Consider the following 20609-nt stretch of genomic DNA (forward strand, 5'->3'; position numbering starts at 1 on the left):
AGAAATGTGGATGATATATAATAAATTTTTGCGAGTTAATCATAGGTGCCCTGTGAAAAGAGGGAAGTCCGACTGAAGGTAGTATATCCAAGAGTAGAGTGAGTGATGCTGTGTTGATAAAGGCAATGTGGGTAAAATGTTTAAAAGAGAGATTGGAAGAAGGCATAGGTTTAGGTAAAGTGAGAATGAGTCCCAAGAGTTCTTAGAGGTGAATGAACATAGGTGTGGTTGGAGTGTATAGACGTAAGAAAAAATGACTAGCAAGTTAGTAATGTTTGAGAGCTGTTATGGAATTTGATCGTGAGAGTTGCATTATTGAGTTTTTGGAGTTTTGTATAAGCCAGGTGATGAGTGTAAGACCCGTGACTGTTTAAATTAGGAAGAGAGTAGAAGGTGTTCGAAGACCCTATTGCAGATGCAGAGAGAAAAGGAAAGTCTGTTGGTGTATTGAAAGTTGGAGTACATGTGGTAGTTAGAAATGATGAAGGTAATGAAATAGTGATGTTCTGGTTTTCGAAAGAATGGAGTAACTGATTGTGTATGGTTTGAAGACGAGTTAAAGACCTGAGTGAGGTGAAGTTGATGTTACATTTTGTAAAGGTGAAAATGTAGATGATGAAGGTGAAACTTGATGATGGTAATGGTGAGTGGCTCTCTGGAGTGTGATTGTGTTAGTATTAAAATTTGTAGAAGCAATAAAGAGCCCAATTGTGGAGAGGTTGTTAGCTATTGTGAAGTGAAAACCAGTGAAGTATAGTATACAAGGAGACACTTGAGCGACCCTTGGTTATTGATAAGAATGTTAAGAAGGTTTACATTGTGTCTGGTTGTTTTGTTTGTTGTGGGTTAGTGTAAAAGTGTTTATCCTTTGAGATGTGTTATGGAGGTAGAAAGGTGTAGGAACTACAGTCCCTTAATATTTGGAATACGAGAGGAAATGATATAGTGGAGACATGTAACGTGTGAGAGAGTGTGTACGAAGTAGCAGGTATGTGTGTGATGTGTAGGTTTATGAAATTAGAGTATTGTGGTAATCAGAAATGATGAAGGTTATGAAGTAGTGATGCTCTGGTTTTCGAAAGAATGGAGTAACCAATGGTGTATGGTTTGGAGTAGAGTTAAAAACCTGAGCAAGGTGAAGTTGATATTACATTTTTTAAAGGTGGTATAATATGAGGTTGAAGAATGGTGAAGAGAAGATAAAAAAATGTTGTGTCAGGTGGAGGTAAATGTTTAAATGAGTAAATAAAAGAGTATCCCACAGAAGATGTAAAAAATTAGGAAGGAAGTGTGGTAGTGAAGAGGTGTGATGAAGTGAAGGTGAATTGCTGACAAATAGAGTTTGGTGGTGAATGGTTTGTGAACTAATGTTGCCCCTGTACATCCTGCCTACAAGATTTGAGTTTGGACAGTAAGTGATATGGTGATTTAGTAGTGTGTGACTTGACGAAATGATAATCAATAGAGGTGAATATGTATTGTCCCAGAGAGTAAAATATCGTTTGAAATTCGTAGTGATATGTATGAATAGATGACCAATCAAATAATAATTCATAAAATGTCCTTTGAAATTGGTAGTGATATGTATGAATAGATGACCAATCAAATAATAATTCACTTTGGTGAGGTAGGGAGGATGAGAGATTTTGAGCGAGTATAGAAAGGAAAAAAGAGAAAAAATGTATGTTGGTTTGATTGTTATGAAAGAAATTTTGTTCCCCCTGTAGATTGATCCCCTAAAAATTGGGATATTTGATAAGGATTTATAGGTGTATTCTAAAAATATGTGGAATGTAGGTGATGTGTATGAGCTGAAAACACTGAAAACAGAGTATTCTGTGAGAAAGGAGTGTAAAGTGTATGAGGTGGAGTTTCCCATTGCCCAGGCAATTCTTAATCCTTGGATGCCCCTTGTGTGAGCTGGTAGCATGTTGGAGATACGAATGGATATGTATGGCAGAGTAAGGGGAGACCTGAGTTGAGCAGAAATGTGGATGATTTATAATAATTGTTTGCGAGTTAATTGTTGGTGCCCTGTGAAAAGCGAAAAGTCTGACTGAAAGTAGTATATCCAAGAGTAGAGTGAGTGATGCTGTGTTGATAAGGCAATGTTGGTACAACGTTGAAAAGAGAGATTGGAAGAACGCATAGGTTTACCTAAAGTGAGAATGTGTCCCAAGAGTTCTAGAGGCAAATGAACATAGGTGTGGTTGTAGTGTGTAGATGTAAGAAACAATGTCTAGCAAGTTGGTAATGTTTGAGACCTGTTATGAAATTTTATAGTGAGAGTTGCATTATTGAGTTTTTGGAGTTTTGTATAAGCCAGGTGATGAGAGTAAGACCCATGACTGTTTAAATTAGGAAGAGAGTAGGTGTTCGAAGACCCTATTGCAGATGCAGAGAGAAAAGGAAAGTCTGTTGTAGTAGTGAAAGTTGGAGTACATGTAAGGTGTACAGAAAGTGTGACTGATGGCCCTTCCCGTTGAGGTATAGATGCTGATTGTTGTTTGGAACAAGAAGCTCCCACGTAAATCCAACATTATAGGAATTATGTTAATTTACGATGTGTGTCGAAATGATGTAGATACCTGATGTGAGGTGAAATGTAGGATGGAGGGGTGTGTGTGTGAGGACGTGGCACTTTCCCAATTGATAGAATTAATTATTTTAGTTGTGGGTGTTATAGTATAGTGATAGTGAGGAAGTATTTATGTATGGCAGGTTAAGTAGTTTTATTGGTACCCCTATCAGGCAAATGAGTTGTAGTGATTGAGAACATGAAATATTGAAAATGTAGATGATGAAGGTGAAACTTGATGTTTTAATGGTGATGGACTTTCTGGAGTGTGATTGTGTTAGTATTAAAATTTGTAGAAGTTATAAAGAGTCCATTTGTGGAGAGGTTATTAGCTATTGTGAAGCGAAATAAAGTGGAGTGTAGTAAATAAAGAGAAACTTGAGCGACCCTTGGTTATTGATAAGATAGTAAAGAAGGTTTATATTGTGTGTGTTTGTTTTGTTTGTTGTGGCTTAGTTTTAATAATTTATCCTTTGAGATGTGTTATGGAAGTACAAAGGTGTAGGAAGTACAGTCCCTTAATATTTAGAATACGAGAGGAAATTATATAGTGGAGACATGTAATATGTGAGAGAGTGTGTATGAAGTAGATGGTATGTGCGTAATGTGTAGGTTTATGAAATTTTAGTATAGTGGTAATTAGAAATGATGAAGGTAATGAAGTAGTGATGTTCTGGTTTCCGAAAGAATGGAGTAACCGATGGTATATGGTTTGAAGTAGAGTTAAAAACGTGAGTGAGGTGAAGTTGAGGTTAAATTTTGTAAAGGTGGTATAATACGAGGTTGAAGAATGGTGCAGAGAAGATAAAATACGGTTGTGTCAGTGTGGAGGTTAATATTTAAATGAGGAAATAAAAGGGTACCCCACAGAAAATGTAAAAAATTAGGAAGGAGGTGTGGTAGTGAAGAGGTGTGATGAAGTGAAGGTGAATTACTGACAAATAGAGTTTCGTGGTGAATGGTTTGTGAACTAATGTTGTCCCTGTACATCCTGCCTACAAGATTTCGAGTTTGGAAAGTAAGTGATATGGTGATATAGTAGTGTGCGACTTGATGAAACGGTAATCCAAAGAAGTGAATATGTATTGTCCCAAAGAGTAAAATATCGTTTGAAATTGGTAGAGATATGTATGAATAGAAGACTAATCGAATAATAATTCACTTTGATGAGGTAGGGAGGATGAGAGAATTTAGAGCGAGTATAGAAAGGAAAAAAGATTGAAAATGGATGTTGGTTTGATTGTTATGAAAGATATTTTGTTCCCCCTGTAGATTGATCCCCTAAAATTTAGGATAGTTGATAAGGGTTTATAGGTTTATTCTCAAAATATTTGGAATATAGGTGATGTGTATGAGCTGGAAACACTGAAAAGAAAGTATTCTGTGAGAAGGAGTGTAAAGTGTATGAGGTGGAGATTCCCATTGCCCAGGCAATTCTTAATCCTTGGATGCCCTTTGTGTGAGCTGGTAGCATGTTGGAGGTACGAATGGATATGTATGGCAGAGTAAGAGGAGACATGAGTTAAGCACAAATGTGGATGATTTATAATAATTGTTTGCGAGTTATTCGTTGGTGCCCTGTAAAAAGCGAAAAGTCTGACTGAAGGTAGTATATCCAAGAGTAGAGTGAGTGATGCTGTGTTGATAAGGCAATGTTGGTACAACGTTGAAAAGAGAGATTGGAAGAACGCATATGTTTACCTAAAGTGAGAATGTATCCCAAGATTTCTAGAGGCAAATGAACGTCGGTGTGGTTGTAGTGTATAGATGTAAGAAACAATGTCTAGCAAGTTGGTAATGTTTGAGACCTGTTATGAAACTTTAAAGTGAGAGTTGCATTATTGAGTTTTTGGAGTTTTGTATAAGCCAGGTGATGAGTGTAAGACCCGTGACTGTTTAAATTAGGAAGAGAGTAGAAGGTGTTCGAAGACCCTATTGCAGATGCAGAGAGAAACGGAAAGTCTGTTGGTGTATTGAAAGTTGGAGTACATGTAAGGTGTACAGAAAGTGTAATTGATGGCCCTTCCCATTGAGGTACAGATGCTGATTGTTGTTTGGAACGAGAAGCTCCCACGTAAATCCAACATTATAGGAATTATGTTAATTTACGATGTGTGTCGAAATGATGGAGATACCTGATATGAGGTGAAATGTAGGATGGAGGTGTGTGTGTGTAAGGACATGGCCCTTTCCCAATTCATATAATTAATTATTTTAGTTGTGGGTTTATAGTATAGTGATAGTGAGGAAGTGTTTATGTGTGACAGGATGAGAAATTATATAGGTACCCCAATTAGGCAAATAAGTTGTACTGATGTTGAGAAGAGGAAATATTGAAAATGTAGATGATGAAGGTGAAACTTGATGTTGGTAATGGTGAGTGGCTTTCTGGAGTATGATTGTGTTAGTATTAAAATTTGTAGAAGTTAAACCTGAGTTAGGTGAAGTTGAGGTTAAATTTTGTAAAGGTGGTATAATATGAGGTTGAAGAATGGTGCAGAGAAGATAGAAAAAAGGTAGTGTCAGTTTGGAGCTTAATGTTTAAATGAGGAAATAAGAGTAACTCAGAGAAAATGTAAAAAAGTTAGGAAGGAGGTGTGATAGTGAAGAGGTGTGATAAAGTGAAGGGGAATTGCTGACAAATAGAGTTTTGTGGTGAATGGTTTGTGAACTAATGTTGCCCCTGTACATCCTGCCTACAGGATTTCGAGTTTGGAAAGTAAGTGATATGGTGATTTAGTAGTGTGTGACTTGATGAAACGGTAATCCAAAGAAGTGAATATGTATTGTCCCAAAGAGTAAAATATGGTTTGAAATTGGTAGAGAGATGTACAAATAGAAGACCAATCAAATAATAATTCACTTTGATGAGGTAGCAAGGATGAGAGAATTTGGAGCGAGTATAGAAAGTAAAAATTGAGAAAAAATGGATGTTGGTTTGATTGTTATGAGAGAAAATTTGTTCCCCCTGTAGATTGATCCCCTAAAATTTAGGATAGTTGATAAGGGTATAGAGGTTTAATCTCTAATTATTTGGAATATAGGTGATGTGTATGAGCTGAAAACACTGAAAGGAAAGTATTCTGTGAGGAGTGTAAAGTGTATGAGGTGGAGATTCCCATTGCCCAGGCAATTCTTAATCCTTGGATGTCCCTTGTGTGAGCTGGTAGCATGCATGAGGTAAGAATATAAATGAAGGAGTAGGTATTGGTGCAGTTGACACGCTATGTATGGCAGAGTAGGAGGAGACCTGAGTTGAGCAGAAATGTGGATGATTTATAATAATTGTTTGCGACTTAATCGTAGGTGCCCTGTGAAAAGAGGGAAGTCTGACTGAAGGTAGTATATCCAAGAGTAGAGTGAGTGATGCTGTGTTGATAAAGGCAATGTGGGTAAAATGTTTAAAAGAGAGATTGGAAGAAGGCATAGGTTGAAGTAAAGTGAGAATGAGTCCCAAGAGTTCTTAGAGGTCAATGAACATAGGTGTGGTTGGAGTGTATAGACGTAAGAAACAATGACTAGCAAGTTAGTAATGTTTGAGAGCTGTTATGGAATTTGATCGTGAGAGTTGCATTATTGAGTTTTTGGAGTTTTGTGTAAGCCAGGTGATGAGTGTAAGACCCGTGACTGTTTAAATTAGGAAGAGAGTAGAAGGTTTTCAAAGACCCTATTGCAGATGTAGAGTGAAAAGGAAAGTCTGTTGGTGTATTGAAAGTTGGAGTACATGTAAGGTGTACAGAAAGTGTAATTGATGGCCCTTCCCATTGAGGTACAGATGCTGATTGTTGTTTGGATCGAGAATCTCCCACGTAAATCCAACATTATAGGAATTATGTTAATTTACGATGTGTGTCGAAATGATGGAGATACCTGATGTGAGGTGAAATGTAGGATGGAGGTGTGTGTGTGTGTGAGGACGTGGCCCTTTCCCAAGTCATAGAATTAATTATTTCAGTTAGGTGTGGTGGAGAATAATGATAGTGAGGAAGTATTTATGTGTGACAGGATCAGAAGTTTTATTGGTACCCGTATTTGGCAAATGAGTTGTGCTGATGTTGAGAACAGGAAATATTGAAAATGTAGATGATGAAGGTGAAACTTGATGTTGGTAATGGTGAGTGGCTTTCTGGTGTGATGTGTTAGTATTAAAATTTGTGGAAGTTTTAGAGTCCAATTGTGGAAAGGTTGTTAGCTATTGTGAAGTGAAGTACAGTGAAGTGTAGTAAATAAAGAGACACTTGAACGACCCTTGGTTATTGATAAGATTGTAAATAAGGTTTATATTGTGTGTGGAAGTTTTGTTTGTTGTGGGTTAGCGTAAAAGAATTTATCCTTTGAGATGTGTTATGGAGGTAGAAAAGTGTAAGAAGTACAGTCCATTAATATTTAGAATACGAGAGGAAATGATATAGTGGAGACATGTAACGTGTGAGAGAGTGTGTACGAAGTAGCTGGTATGTGCGTGATGTGTAGGTTTATGAAATTGGGGTATTGTGGTAATTAGTAATGATGAAGGTAATGAAGTAGTGATGTTCTGGTTTTCGAAAGAATGGAGTAAGGGATGGTGTATGGTTTGAAGTAGAGTTAAAAACCTGAGTGAGGTGAAGTTGAGGTTAAATTTTGTAAAGGTGGTATAATACGAGGTTGAAAAATGGTACAGAGAAGATAAAATAAGGTTGTGTCAGTGTGGAGGTTAATGTTTAAATGAGGAAATAAAAGAGTAACCCAGAGAAAATGTAAAAAAGTTAGGAAGGAGGTGTGATAGTGAAGAGGTGTGATGAAGTGTAGGGGAATTGCTGAAAAATAGAGTTTGATGGTGAATGGTTTGTGAACTAATGTTGCCCCTGTACGTCCTGCCTACGAGATTTGAGTTTGGACAGTTAGTGATATGGTGATATAGTAGTGTGTGTGACTTGATGAAATGATAATCCATAGAGGTGAATATGTATTGTCCCAGAGAGTAAAATATCGTTTGAAATTGGTAGAGAGATGTACGAATAGAAGACCAATCAAATAATAATTCACTTTGATGAGGTAGCGAGGATGAGAGAATTTAGAGAGAGTATAGAAAGTAAAAAAGAGAAAAAATATGTTGGTTTGATTGTTATGAAAGAAATTTTGTTCCCCCTGTAGAATGATCCCCTAAAATTTAGGATAGTTGATAAGGGTTTATAGGTTTATTCTCAAAATATTTGGAATATAGGTGATGTGTATGAGCTGGAAACACTGAAAAGAAAGAATTCTGTGAGGACGAGTGTAAAGTGTATGAGGTGGAGATTCCCATTGCCCAGGCAATTCTTAATCCTTGGATGTCCCTTGTGTTTGCTGGTAGCATGTTGTAGATAAGAATGTAAATGAAGGAGTAGGTATTGGTGCAGTTGACACGCTATGTATGGCAGAGTAGGAGGAGACCTGAGTTGAGCAGAAATGTAGATGATTTATAATAATTGTTTGCGACTTAATCGTAGGTGCCCTGTCAAAAGAGGGAAGTCCAACTGAAGGTAGTATATCCAAGAGTAGAGTGAGTGATGCTGTGTTGATAAAGGCAATGTGGGTAAAATGTTTAAAAGAGAGATTGGATGAAGGCATAGGTTTAAGTAAAGTGAGAATGAGTCCCAAGAGTTCTTAGAGGTGAATGAACATAGGTGTGGTTGGAGTGTATAGACGTAAGAAACAATGACTAGCAAGTTAGTAATGTTTGAGAGCTGTTACGGAATTTGATCGTGAGAGTTGCATTATTGAGTTTTTGGAGTTTTGTATAAGCCAGGTGATGAGTGTTAGACACGTGACTGTTTAAATTAGGAAGAGAGTAGAAGGTGTTCGAAGACCCTATTGCAGACGCAGAGAGAAAAGGAAAGTCTGTTGGTGTATTGAAAGTTGGAGTACATGTAAGGTGTACAGAAAGTGTAATTGATGGCCCTTCCCATTGAGGTACAGATGCTGATTGTTGTTTGGAACGAGAAGCTCCCACATAAATCCAACATTATAGGAATTATGTTAATTTACGATGTGTGACGAAATGATGGAGATACCTGATATGAGGTGAAATGTAGGATGGAGGTGTGTGTGTGTGTGTGAGGACGTGGCCCTTTCCCAAGTCATAGAATTAATTATTTCAGTTAGGTGTGGTGGAGAATAATGATAGTGAGGAAGTATTTATGTGTGACAGGATCAGAAGTTTTATTGGTACCCGTATTTGGCAAATGAGTTGTGCTGATGTTGAGAACAGGAAATATTGAAAATGTAGATGATGAAGGTGAAACTTGATGTTGGTAATGGTAAGTGGCTTTCTGGTGTGATGTGTTAGTATTAAAATTTGTGGAAGTTTTAGAGTCCAATTGTGGAAAGGTTGTTAGCTATTGTGAAGTGAAGTACAGTGAAGTGTAGTAAATAAAGAGACACTTGAACGACCCTTGGTTATTGATAAGATTGTAAAGAAGGTTTATATTGTGTGTGGAAGTTTTGTTTGTTGTGGGTTAGCGTAAAAGAATTTATCCTTTGAGATGTGTTATGGAGGTAGAAAAGTGTAGGAAGTACAGTCCATTAATATTTAGAATACGAGAGGAAATGATATAGTGGAGACATGTAACGTGTGAGAGAGTGTGTACGAAGTAGCTGGTATGTGCGTGATGTGTAGGTTTATGAAATTGGAGTATTGTGGTAATTAGTAATGATGAAGGTAATGAAGTAGTGATGTTCTGGTTTTCGAAAGAATGGAGTAAGGGATGGTGTATGGTTTGAAGTAGAGTTAAAAACCTGAGTGAGATGAAGTTGAGGTTAAATTTTAAAAAGGTGGTATAATACGAGGTTGAAGAATGGCGCAGAGAAGATAAAATAAGGTTGTGTCAGTGTGGAGGTTAATGTTTAAATGAGGAAATAAAAGAGTAACCCAGAGCAAATGAAAAGAAGTTAAGAAGGTGTGATAGTGAGGAGGTGTGATGAAGTGAAGGGGAATTGCTGAAAAATAGAGTTTGATGGTGAATGGTTTGTGAACTAATGTTGCCCCTGTACGTTCTGCCTACGAGATTTGAGTTTGGACAGTTAGTGATATGGTGATTTAGTAGTGTGTGTGACTTGATGAAATGTTAATCCATAGAGGTGAATATGTATTGTCCCAGAGAGTAAAATATCGTTTGAAATTGGTAGAGAGAAGTACGAATAGAAGACCAATCAAATAATAATTCACTTTGATGAGGTAGCGAGGATGAGAGAATTTAGAGAGAGTATAGAAAGTAAAAAAGAGAAAAAATGGATGTTGGTTTGATTGTTATGAAAGAAATTTTGTTCCCCCTGTAGATTGATCCCCTAATATTTAGGATAGTTGATAAGGGTTTATAGGTTTATTCTCAAAATATTTGGAATATAGGTGATGTGTATGAGCTGGAAACACTGAAAAGAAAGTATTCTGTGAGGAGTGTAAAGTGTATGAGGTGGAGATTCCCATTACCCAGGCAATTCTTAATCCTTGGATGTCCCTTGTGTTTGCTGGTAGCATGTTGGAGATAAGAATGTAAATGAAGGAGTAGGTATTGGTGCAGTTGACACGCTATGTATGGCAGAGTAGGAGGAGACCTGAGTTGAGCAGAAATGTAGATGATTTATAATAATTGTTTGCGACATAATCGTAGGTGCCCTGTGAAAACAGGGAAGTCCGACTGAAGGTAGTATATCCAAGAGTAGAGTGAGTGATGCTGTGTTGATAAAGGCAATGTGGGTAAAATGTTTAAAAGAGAGATTGGATGAAGGCATAGGTTTAAGTAAAGTGAGAATGAGTCCCAAGAGTTCTTAGAGGTGAATGAACATAGGTGTGGTTGGAGTGTATAGACGTAAGAAACAATGACTAGCAAGTTAGTAATGTTTGAGAGCTGTTACGGAATTTGATCGTGAGAGTTGCATTATTGAGTTTTTGGAGTTTTGTATAAGCCAGGTGATGAGTGTTAGACATGTGACTGTTTAAATTAGGAAGAGAGTAGAAGGTGTTCGAAGACCCTATTGCAGACGCAGAGAGAAAAGGAAAGTCTGTTGGTGTATTGAAAGTTGGAGTACATGTAAGGTGTACAGAAAGTGTAATTGATGGCCCTTCCCATTGAGGTACAGATGCTGATTGTTGTTTGGAACGAGAAGCTCCCACGTAAATCCAACATTATAGGAATTATGTTAATTTACGATGTGTGTCGAAATGATGGAGATACCTGATATGAGGTGAAATGTAGGATGGAGGTGTGTGTGTGTGTGTGTGAGGACGTGGCCCTTTCCCAAGTCATAGAATTATTTCAGTTAGGTGTGGTGGAGAATAATGATAGTGAGGAAGTATTTATGTGTGACAGGATCAGAAGTTTTATTGGTACCCGTATTTGGCAAATGAGTTGTGCTGATGTTGAGAACAGGAAATATTGAAAATGTAGATGATGAAGGTGATACTTGATGTTGGTAATGGTGAGTGGCTTTCTGGTGTGATGTGTTAGTATTAAAATTTGTGGAAGTTATAAAGAGTCTAATTGTGGAGAGGTTGTTAGCTATTGTGAAGTGAAATACAGTGATGTGTAGTAAATAAAAGAGACACTTGAACAACCCTTGGTTATTGATAAAATTGTAAAGAAGGTTTATATTGTGTGTGGAAGTTTTGTTTGTTGTGGGTTAGCGTAAAAGAATTTATCCTTTGTGATGTGTTATGGAAATAGAAAAGTGTAGGAAGTACAGTCCCTTAATATTTAGAATACGAGAGGAAATGATATAGTGGAGACATGTAACGTGTGAAAGAGTGTGTATGAAGTAGCTGGTATGTGTGTGATGTGTAGGTTTATGAAATTGGAGTATTGTGGTAATTAGTAATGATGAAGGTAATGAAGTAGTGATGTTCTGGTTTTCGAAAGAATGGAGTAAGGGATGGTGTATGGTTTGAAGTAGAGTTAAAAACCTGAGTGAGGTGAAGTTGAGGTTAAATTTTAAAAAGGTGGTATAATACGAGATTGAAGAATGGCGCAGAGAAGATATAATAAGGTTGTGTCAGTGTGGAGGTTAATGTTTAAATGAGGAAATAAAAGAGTAACCCAGAGAAAATGAAAAGAAGTTAAGAAGGTGTGATAGTCAGGAGGTGTGATGAAGTGAAGGGTAATTGCTGAAAAATAGAGTTTGATGGTGAATGGTTTGTGAACTAATGTTGCCCCTGTACGTTCTGCCTACGAGATTTGAGTTTGGACAGTTAGTGATATGGTGATTTAGTAGTGTGTGTGACTTGATGAAATGTTAATCCATAGAGGTGAATATGTATTGTCCCAGAGAGTAAAATATCGTTTGAAATTGGTAGAGAGAAGTACGAATAGAAGACCAATCAAATAATAATTCACTTTGATGAGGTAGCGAGGATGAGAGAATTTAGAGAGAGTATAGAAAGTAAAAAAGAGAAAAAATGATGTTGGTTTGATTGTTATGAAAGAAATTTTGTTCCCCCTGTAGATTGATCCCCTAATATTTAGGATAGTTGATAAGGGTTTATAGGTTTATTCTCAAAATATTTGGAATATAGGTGATGTGTATGAGCTGGAAACACTGAAAAGAATGTATTCTGTGAGGAGTGTAAAGTGTATGAGGTGGAGATTCCCATTGCCCAGGCAATTCTTAATCCTTGGATGTCCCTTGTGTGAGCTGGTAGCATGTTGAAGATAAGAATGTAAATGAAGGAGTAGGTATTGGTGCAGTTGACACGCTATGTATGGCAGAGTAGGAGGAGACCTGAGTTGAGCAGAAATGTGGATGATTTATAATAATTGTTTGCGAGTTAATCGTAAGTGCCCTGTGAAAAGAGGGAAGTCTGACTGAAGGTAGTATATCCAAGGGTAGAGTGAGTGATGCTGTGTTGATAAAGGCAATGTGGGTAAAATGTTTAAAAGAGAGATTGGAGGAAGGCATAGGTTGAAGTAAAGTGAGAATGAGTCCCAAGAGTTCTTAGAGGTGAATGAACATAGGTGTGGTTGGAGTGTATAGACGTAAGAAACAATGACTAGCAAGTTAGGAATGTTTGAGAGCTGTTATGAAATTTGATCGTGAGAGTTGGATTATTGAGATTTTGGAGTTTTGTATAAGCCAGGTGATGAGTGTAAGACCCGTGACTGTTTAAATTAGGAAGAGAGTAGAAGGTGTTCGAAGACCCTATTGCAGATGCAGAGAGAAAAGGAAAGTCTGTTGGTGTATTGGAAGTTGGAGTACATGTAAGGTGTACAGAAAGTGTAATTGATGGCCCTTCCCATTGAGGTACAGATGCTGATTGTTGTTTGGAACGAGAAGCTCCCACGTAAATCCAACATTATAGGAATTATGTTAATTTACGATGTGTGTCGAAATGATGGAGATACCTGATATGAGGTGAAATGTAGGATGGAGGTGTGTGTGTGTGAGGACGTGGCCCTTTCCCAAGTCATAGAATTAATTATTTCAGTTATGTGTGGTGGAGAATAATGATAGTGAGGAAGTATTTATGTGTGACAGGATCAGAAGTTTTATTGGTACCCGTATTTGGCAAATGAGTTGTGCTGATGTTGAGAACAGGAAATATTGAAAATGTAGATGATGAAGGTGATACTTGATGTTGGTAATGGTGAGTGGCTTTCTGGTGTGATGTGTTAGTATTAAAATTTGTGGAAGTTATAAAGAGTCCAATTGTGGAGAGGTTGTTAGCTATTGTGAAGTGAAATACAGTGAAGTGTAGTAAATAAAGGGACCCTTGAACGACCCTTGGTTATTGATAAGATTGTAAAGAAGGTTTATATTGTGTGTGGAAGTTTTGTTTGTTGTGGGTTAGCGTAAAAGAATTTATCCTTTGAGATGTGTTATGGAGGTAGAAAAGTGTAGGAAGTACAGTCCATTAATAGTTAGAATACGAGAGGAAATGATATAGTGGAGACATGTAACGTGTGAGAGAGTGTGTACGAAGTAGCTGGTATGTGCGTGATGTGTAGGTTTATGAAATTGGAGTATTGTGGTAATTAGTAATGATGAAGGCAATGAAGTAGTGATGTTCTGGTTTTCGAAAGAATGGAGTAAGGGATGGTGTATGGTTTGAAGTAGAGTTAAAAACCTGAGTGAGGTGAAGTTGAGGTTAAATTTAAAAAGGTGGTATAATACGAGATTGAAGAATGGCGCAGAGAAGATATAATAAGGTTGTGTCAGTGTGGAGGTTAATGTTTAAATGAGGAAATAAAAGAGTAACCCAGAGAAAATGAAAAGAAGTTAAGAAGGTGTGATAGTGAGGAGATGTGATGAAGTGAAGGGGAATTGCTGAAAAATAGAGTTTGATGGTGAATGGTTTGTGAACTAATGTTGCCCCTGTACGTTCTGCCTACGAGATTTGAGTTTGGACAGTTAGTGATATGGTGATTTAGTAGTGTGTGTGACTTGATGAAATGTTAATCCATAGAGGTGAATATGTATTGTCCCAGAGAGTAAAATATCGTTTGAAATTGGTAGAGAGAAGTACGAATAGAAGACCAATCAAATAATAATTCACTTTGATGAGGTAGCGAGGATGAGAGAATTTAGAGAGAGTATAGAAAGTAAAAAAGAGAAAAAATGGATGTTGGTTTGATTGTTATGAAAGAAATTTTGTTCCCCCTGTAGATTGATCCCCTAATATTTAGGATAGTTGATAAGGGTTTTTAGGTTTATTCTCAAAATATTTGGAATATAGGTGATGTGTATGAGCTGGAAACACTGAAAAGAATGTGTTCTGTGAGGAGTGTAAAGTGTATGAGGTGGAGATTCCCATTGCCCAGGCAATTCTTAATCCTTGGATGTCCCTTGTGTGAGCTGGTAGCATGTTGAAGATAAGAATGTAAATGAAGGAGTAGGTATTGGTGCAGTTGACACGCTATGTATGGCAGAGTAGGAGGAGACCTGAGTTGAGCAGAAATGTGGATGATTTATAATAATTGTTTGCTAGTTAATCGTAAGTGCCCTGTGAAAAGAGGGAAGTCTGACTGAAGGTAGTATATCCAAGAGTAGAGTGAGTGATGCTGTGTTGATAAAGGCAATGTGGGTAAAATGTTTAAAAGAGAGATTGGAGGAGGGCATAGGTTGAAGTAAAGTGAGAATGAGTCCCAAGAGTTCTTAGAGGTGAATGAACATAGGTGTGGTTGGAGTGTATAGACGTAAGAAACAATGACTAGCAAGTTAGTAATGTTTGAGAGCTGTTATGAAATTTGATCGTGAGAGTTGGATTATTGAGATTTTGGAGTTTTGTATAAGCCAGGTGATGAGTGTAAGACCCGTGACTGTTTAAAAGAGGAAGAGAGTAGAAGGTGTTCGAAGACCCTATTGCAGATGCAGAGAGAAAAGGAAAGTCTGTTGGTGTATTGGAAGTTGGAGTACATGTAAGGTGTACAGAAAGTGTAATTGATGGCCCTTCCCATTGAGGTACAGATGCTGATTGTTGTTTGGAACGAAAAGCTCCCACGTAAATCCAACATTATAGGAATTATGTTAATTTACGATGTGTGTCGAAATGTACGATGTATGTGTGTGTGTGTGAGGACGTGGCCCTTTCCCAAGTCATAGAATTAATAACTTCAGTTAGGTGTGGTGGAGACTAATGATAGTGAGGAAGTATTTATGTGTGACTGGATCAGAAGTTTTATTGGTACCCGTATTTGGCAAATGAGTTGTGCTGATGTTGAGAACAGGAAATATTGAAAATGTAGATGATGAAGGTGAAACTTGATGTTGGTAATGGTGAGTGGCTTTCTGGTGTGATAGTATTAAAATTTGTGGAAGTTATAAAGAGTCAAATTGTGGAGAGGTTGTTAGCTATTGTGAAGTGAAATACAGTGAAGTGTAGTAAATAAAGAGGCACTTGAACGACCCTTGGTTATTGATATGATTGTAAAGAAGGTTTATATTGTGTGTGGAAGTTTTGTTTGTTGTGGGTTAGCGTAAAAGAATTTATCCTTTGAGATGTGTTATGTAGGTAGAAAAGTGTAGGAAGTACAGTGCCTTTACGAGAGGAAATGATATAGTGGAGACATGTAACGTGTGAGAGAGTGTGTACGAAGTAGCTGGTATGTGCATGATGTGTAGGTTTATGAAATTGGAGTATTGTGGTAATTAGTAATGGTGAAGGTAATGAAGTAGTGATGTTCTGGTTTTCGAGAGAATGGAGTAAGGGATGGTGTATGGTTTGAAGTAGAGTTAAAAACCTGAGTGAGGTGAAGGTGAGGTTAAATTTTGTAAAGGTGGTATAATACGAGGTTGAAGAATGGTGCAGAGAAGATAAAATGAGGTTGTGTCAGTGTGGAGGTTAATGTTTAAATGAGGAAATAAAAGAGTAACCCAGAGCAAATGTAAAAAAGTTAGGAAGAAGGTGTGATAGTGAAGAGGTGTGATGAAGTTTAGGGGAATTCCTGAAAAACAGAGTTTGATGGTGAATGGTTTGTGAACTAATATTGCCCCTGTACGTCCTGCCTACGAGATTTGAGTTTGGACAGTTAGTGATATGGTGATTTCGTAGTGTGTGTGACTTGATGAAGTGTTAATCCATAGAGGTGAATATGTATTGTCCCAGAGAGTAAAATATCGTTTGAAATTGGTAGAGAGAAGTACGAATAGAAGACCAATCAAATAATAAGTCACTTTGATGAGGTAGTGAGGATGAGAGAATTTAGAGAGAGTATAGAAAGTAAAAAAGAGAAAAAATGGACGTTGGTTTGATTGTTATGAAAGAAATTTTGTTCCCCCTGTAGATTGATCCCCTAAAATTTAGGATAGTTGATAAGGGTTTATAGGTTTATTCTCAAAATATTTGGAATATAGGTGATGTGTATGAGCTGGAAACACTGAAAAGAAAGTATTCTGTGAGAAGGAGTCTAAAGTGTATGAGGTAGAGATTCCCATTGCCCAGGCAATTCTTAATCTTTGGATGTCCCTTGTGTGTGCTGGTAGCATGTTGGAGATAAGAATGTAAATGAAGGAGTAGGTATTGGTGCAGTTGACACGCTATGTATGGCAGAGTAGGAGGAGACCTGAGTTGAGCAGAAATGTGGATGATTTATAATAATTGTTTGCGACTTAATCGTAGGTGCCCTGTGAAAAGAGGGAAGTCTGACTGAAGGTAGTATATCCAAGAGTAGAGTGAGTGATGCTGTGTTGATAAAGGCAATTGGGTAAAATGTTTAAAAGAGAGATTGGAAGAAGGCATAGGTTGAAGTAAAGTGAGAATGAGTCTCAAGAGTTCTTATAGGTGAATGAACATAGGTGTGGTTGGAGTGTATAGACGTAAGAAATAATGACTAGCAAGTTAGTAATGTTTGAGAGCTGTTATGGAATTTGATCGTGAGAGTTGCATTATTGAGATTTTGGAGTTTTGTATAAGCCAGGTGATGAGTGTAAGTCCCGTGACTGTTTAAATTAGGAAGAGAGTAGAAGGTGTTCGAAGACCCTATTGCAGATGCAGAGAGAAAAGGAAAGTCTGTTGGTGTATTGGAAGTTGGAGTACATGTAAGGTGTACAGAAAGTGTAATTGATGGCCCTTCCCATTGAGGTACAGATGCTGATTGTTGTTTGGAACGAGAAGCTCTCACGTAAATCCAACATTATAGGAATTATGTTAATTTACGATGTGTGTCGAAATGATGGAGATACCTGATATGAGGTGAAATGTAGGATGGAGGTGTGTGTGTGTGAGGATGTGGCCCTTTCCCAAGTCATAGAAGTAATTATTTCAGTTAGATGTGGTGGAGAATAATGATAGTGAGGAAGTATTTATGTGTGACATGATCAGAAGTTTTATTGGTACCCGTATTTGGCAAATGAGTTGTGCTGATGTTGAGAACAGGAAATATTGAAAATGTAGATGATGAAGGTGAAACTTGATGTTGGTAATGGTGAGTGGCTTTCTGGTGTGATAGTATTAAAATTTGTGGAAGTTATAAAGAGTCAAATTGTGGAGAGGTTGTTAGCTATTGTGAAGTGAAATACAGTGAAGTGTAGTAAATAAAGAGGCACTTGAACGACCCTTGGTTATTGATATGATTGTAAAGAAGGTTTATATTGTGTGTGGAAGTTGTGTTTGTTGTGGGTTAGCGTAAAAGAATTTATCCTTTGAGATGTGTTATGGAGGTAGAAAGTGTAGGAAGTACAGTCCCTTAATATTTAGAATACGAGAGGAAATGATATAGTTGAGACATGTAACGTGTGAGAGAGTGTGTACGAAGTAGCTGGTATGTGCATGATGTGTAGGTTTATGGAATTGGAGTATTGTGGTAATTAGTAATGGTGAAGGTAATGAAGTAGTGATGTTCTGGTTTTCGAAAGAATGGAGTAAGTGATGGTGTATGGTTTGAAGTAGCGTTAAAAACCTGAGTGAGGTGAAGGTGAGGTTAAATTTTGTAAAGGTGGTATAATACGAGGTTGAAAAATGGTGTGGAGAAGATAAAATAATGTTGTGTCAGTGTGGAGGTCAATGTTTAAATGAGGAAATAAAAGAGTAACCCAGAGAATGTGTAAAAAAGTTAGGAAGTAGGTGTGATAGTGAAGAGGTGTGATGAAGTGTAGGGGAATTGCTGAAAAATAGTTTGATGGTGAATGGTTTGTAAACTAATGTTGCCCCTGTACGTCCTGCCTACGAGATTTGAGTTTGGACAGTTAGTGATATGGTGATTTAGTAGTGTGTGTGACTTGATGAAATGATAATCCTTAGAGGTGAATATGTATTGTCCCAGAGAGTGAAATATCGTTTGAAATTGGTGGAGAGACGTGCAAATAGAAGACCAGTCAAATAATAATTCACTTTGATGAGGTAGCGAGGATGAGAGAATTTAGAGAGAGTATAGAATGTAAAAAAGAAAAAATGTTGTTGGTTTGATTGTTACGAAAGAAATTTTGTTCCCCCTGCAGATTGATCCCCTAAAATTTAGGATAGTTGATAAGGGTTTATAGGTTTATTCTCAAAATATTTGGAATATAGGTGATGTGTATGAGCTGGAAACACTGAAAAGAAAGTATTCTGTGAGAAGGAGTGTAAAGTGTATGAGGTGGAGATTCCCATTGCCCAGGCAATTCTTAATCCTTGGATGTCCCTTGTGTGAGCAGGTAGCATGTTGGAGATAAGAATGTAAATGAAGGAGTAGGTATTGGTGCAGTTGACACGCTATGGATGGCAGAGTAGGAGGAGACCTGAGTTGAGCAGAAATGTAGATGATTTATAATAATTGTTTGCGACATAATCGTAGGTGCCCTGTGAAAACAGGGAAGTCCGACTGAAGGTAGTATATCCAAGAGTAGAGTGAGTGATGCTGTGTTGATAAAGGCAATGTGGGTAAAATGTTTAAAAGAGAGATTGGATGAAGGCATAGGTTTAAGTAAAGTGAGAATGAGTCCCAAGAGTTCTTAGAGGTGAATGAACATAGGTGTGGTTGGAGTGTATAGACGTAAGAAACAATGACTAGCAAGTTAGTAATGTTTGAGAGCTGTTACGGAATTTGATCGTGAGAGTTGCATTATTGAGTTTTTGGAGTTTTGTATAAGCCAGGTGATGAGTGTTAGACATGTGACTGTTTAAATTAGGAAGAGAGTAGAAGGTGTTCGAAGACCCTATTGCAGACGCAGAGAGAAAAGGAAAGTCTGTTGGTGTATTGAAAGTTGGAGTACATGTAAGGTGTACAGAAAGTGTAATTGATGGCCCTTCCCATTGAGGTACAGATGCTGATTGTTGTTTGGAACGAGAAGCTCCCACGTAAATCCAACATTATAGGAATTATGTTAATTTACGATGTGTGTCGAAATGATGGAGATACCTGATATGAGGTGAAATGTAGGATGGAGGTGTGTGTGTGTGTGTGTGAGGACGTGGCCCTTTCCCAAGTCATAGAATTATTTCAGTTAGGTGTGGTGGAGAATAATGATAGTGAGGAAGTATTTATGTGTGACAGGATCAGAAGTTTTATTGGTACCCGTATTTGGCAAATGAGTTGTGCTGATGTTGAGAACAGGAAATATTGAAAATGTAGATGATGAAGGTGATACTTGATGTTGGTAATGGTGAGTGGCTTTCTGGTGTGATGTGTTAGTATTAAAATTTGTGGAAGTTATAAAGAGTCTAATTGTGGAGAGGTTGTTAGCTATTGTGAAGTGAAATACAGTGATGTGTAGTAAATAAAAGAGACACTTGAACAACCCTTGGTTATTGATAAAATTGTAAAGAAGGTTTATATTGTGTGTGGAAGTTTTGTTTGTTGTGGGTTAGCGTAAAAGAATTTATCCTTTGTGATGTGTTATGGAAATAGAAAAGTGTAGGAAGTACAGTCCCTTAATATTTAGAATACGAGAGGAAATGATATAGTGGAGACATGTAACGTGTGAAAGAGTGTGTATGAAGTAGCTGGTATGTGTGTGATGTGTAGGTTTATGAAATTGGAGTATTGTGGTAATTAGTAATGATGAAGGTAATGAAGTAGTGATGTTCTGGTTTTCGAAAGAATGGAGTAAGGGATGGTGTATGGTTTGAAGTAGAGTTAAAAACCTGAGTGAGGTGAAGTTGAGGTTAAATTTTAAAAAGGTGGTATAATACGAGATTGAAGAATGGCGCAGAGAAGATATAATAAGGTTGTGTCAGTGTGGAGGTTAATGTTTAAATGAGGAAATAAAAGAGTAACCCAGAGAAAATGAAAAGAAGTTAAGAAGGTGTGATAGTCAGGAGGTGTGATGAAGTGAAGGGTAATTGCTGAAAAATAGAGTTTGATGGTGAATGGTTTGTGAACTAATGTTGCCCCTGTACGTTCTGCCTACGAGATTTGAGTTTGGACAGTTAGTGATATGGTGATTTAGTAGTGTGTGTGACTTGATGAAATGTTAATCCATAGAGGTGAATATGTATTGTCCCAGAGAGTAAAATATCGTTTGAAATTGGTAGAGAGAAGTACGAATAGAAGACCAATCAAATAATAATTCACTTTGATGAGGTAGCGAGGATGAGAGAATTTAGAGAGAGTATAGAAAGTAAAAAAGAGAAAAAATGATGTTGGTTTGATTGTTATGAAAGAAATTT

General features: G+C 37.3%; 2 long non-coding RNA genes across 8 annotated transcripts in view; one reads left to right on the forward strand and one right to left on the reverse strand.

Annotated features, from left to right (window-relative positions):
• The window catches only part of LOC126340300 (uncharacterized), a 69755-nt gene that overhangs the window by 14388 nt on the left and 34758 nt on the right, over positions 1-20609 (reverse strand). The window contains exon 1 of one of the 7 annotated variants that reach the window (XR_007565141.1): positions 5829-5896. The exons of 5 other annotated variants lie outside the window; for them this stretch is intronic. This is a non-coding gene — a long non-coding RNA (uncharacterized LOC126340300). Of the gene's footprint in view, positions 1-1973; positions 3227-5828; positions 5897-20609 lie in introns of those variants that run through there. One more of the 7 variants, XR_007565140.1, reaches the window with a different exon arrangement.
• The window catches only part of LOC126340111 (uncharacterized), a 32875-nt gene continuing 12447 nt past the window's right edge, over positions 182-20609 (forward strand). Inside the window, exons 1-3 of the long non-coding RNA XR_007565106.1 lie at positions 182-1049; positions 3233-4059; positions 5759-6930. This is a non-coding gene — a long non-coding RNA (uncharacterized LOC126340111). The remainder of the gene's footprint in view (positions 1050-3232; positions 4060-5758; positions 6931-20609) is intronic.

This window comes from Schistocerca gregaria, chromosome 1, assembly GCF_023897955.1.
Source record: "Schistocerca gregaria isolate iqSchGreg1 chromosome 1, iqSchGreg1.2, whole genome shotgun sequence".
Lineage (NCBI taxonomy): Eukaryota > Metazoa > Arthropoda > Insecta > Orthoptera > Acrididae > Schistocerca > Schistocerca gregaria.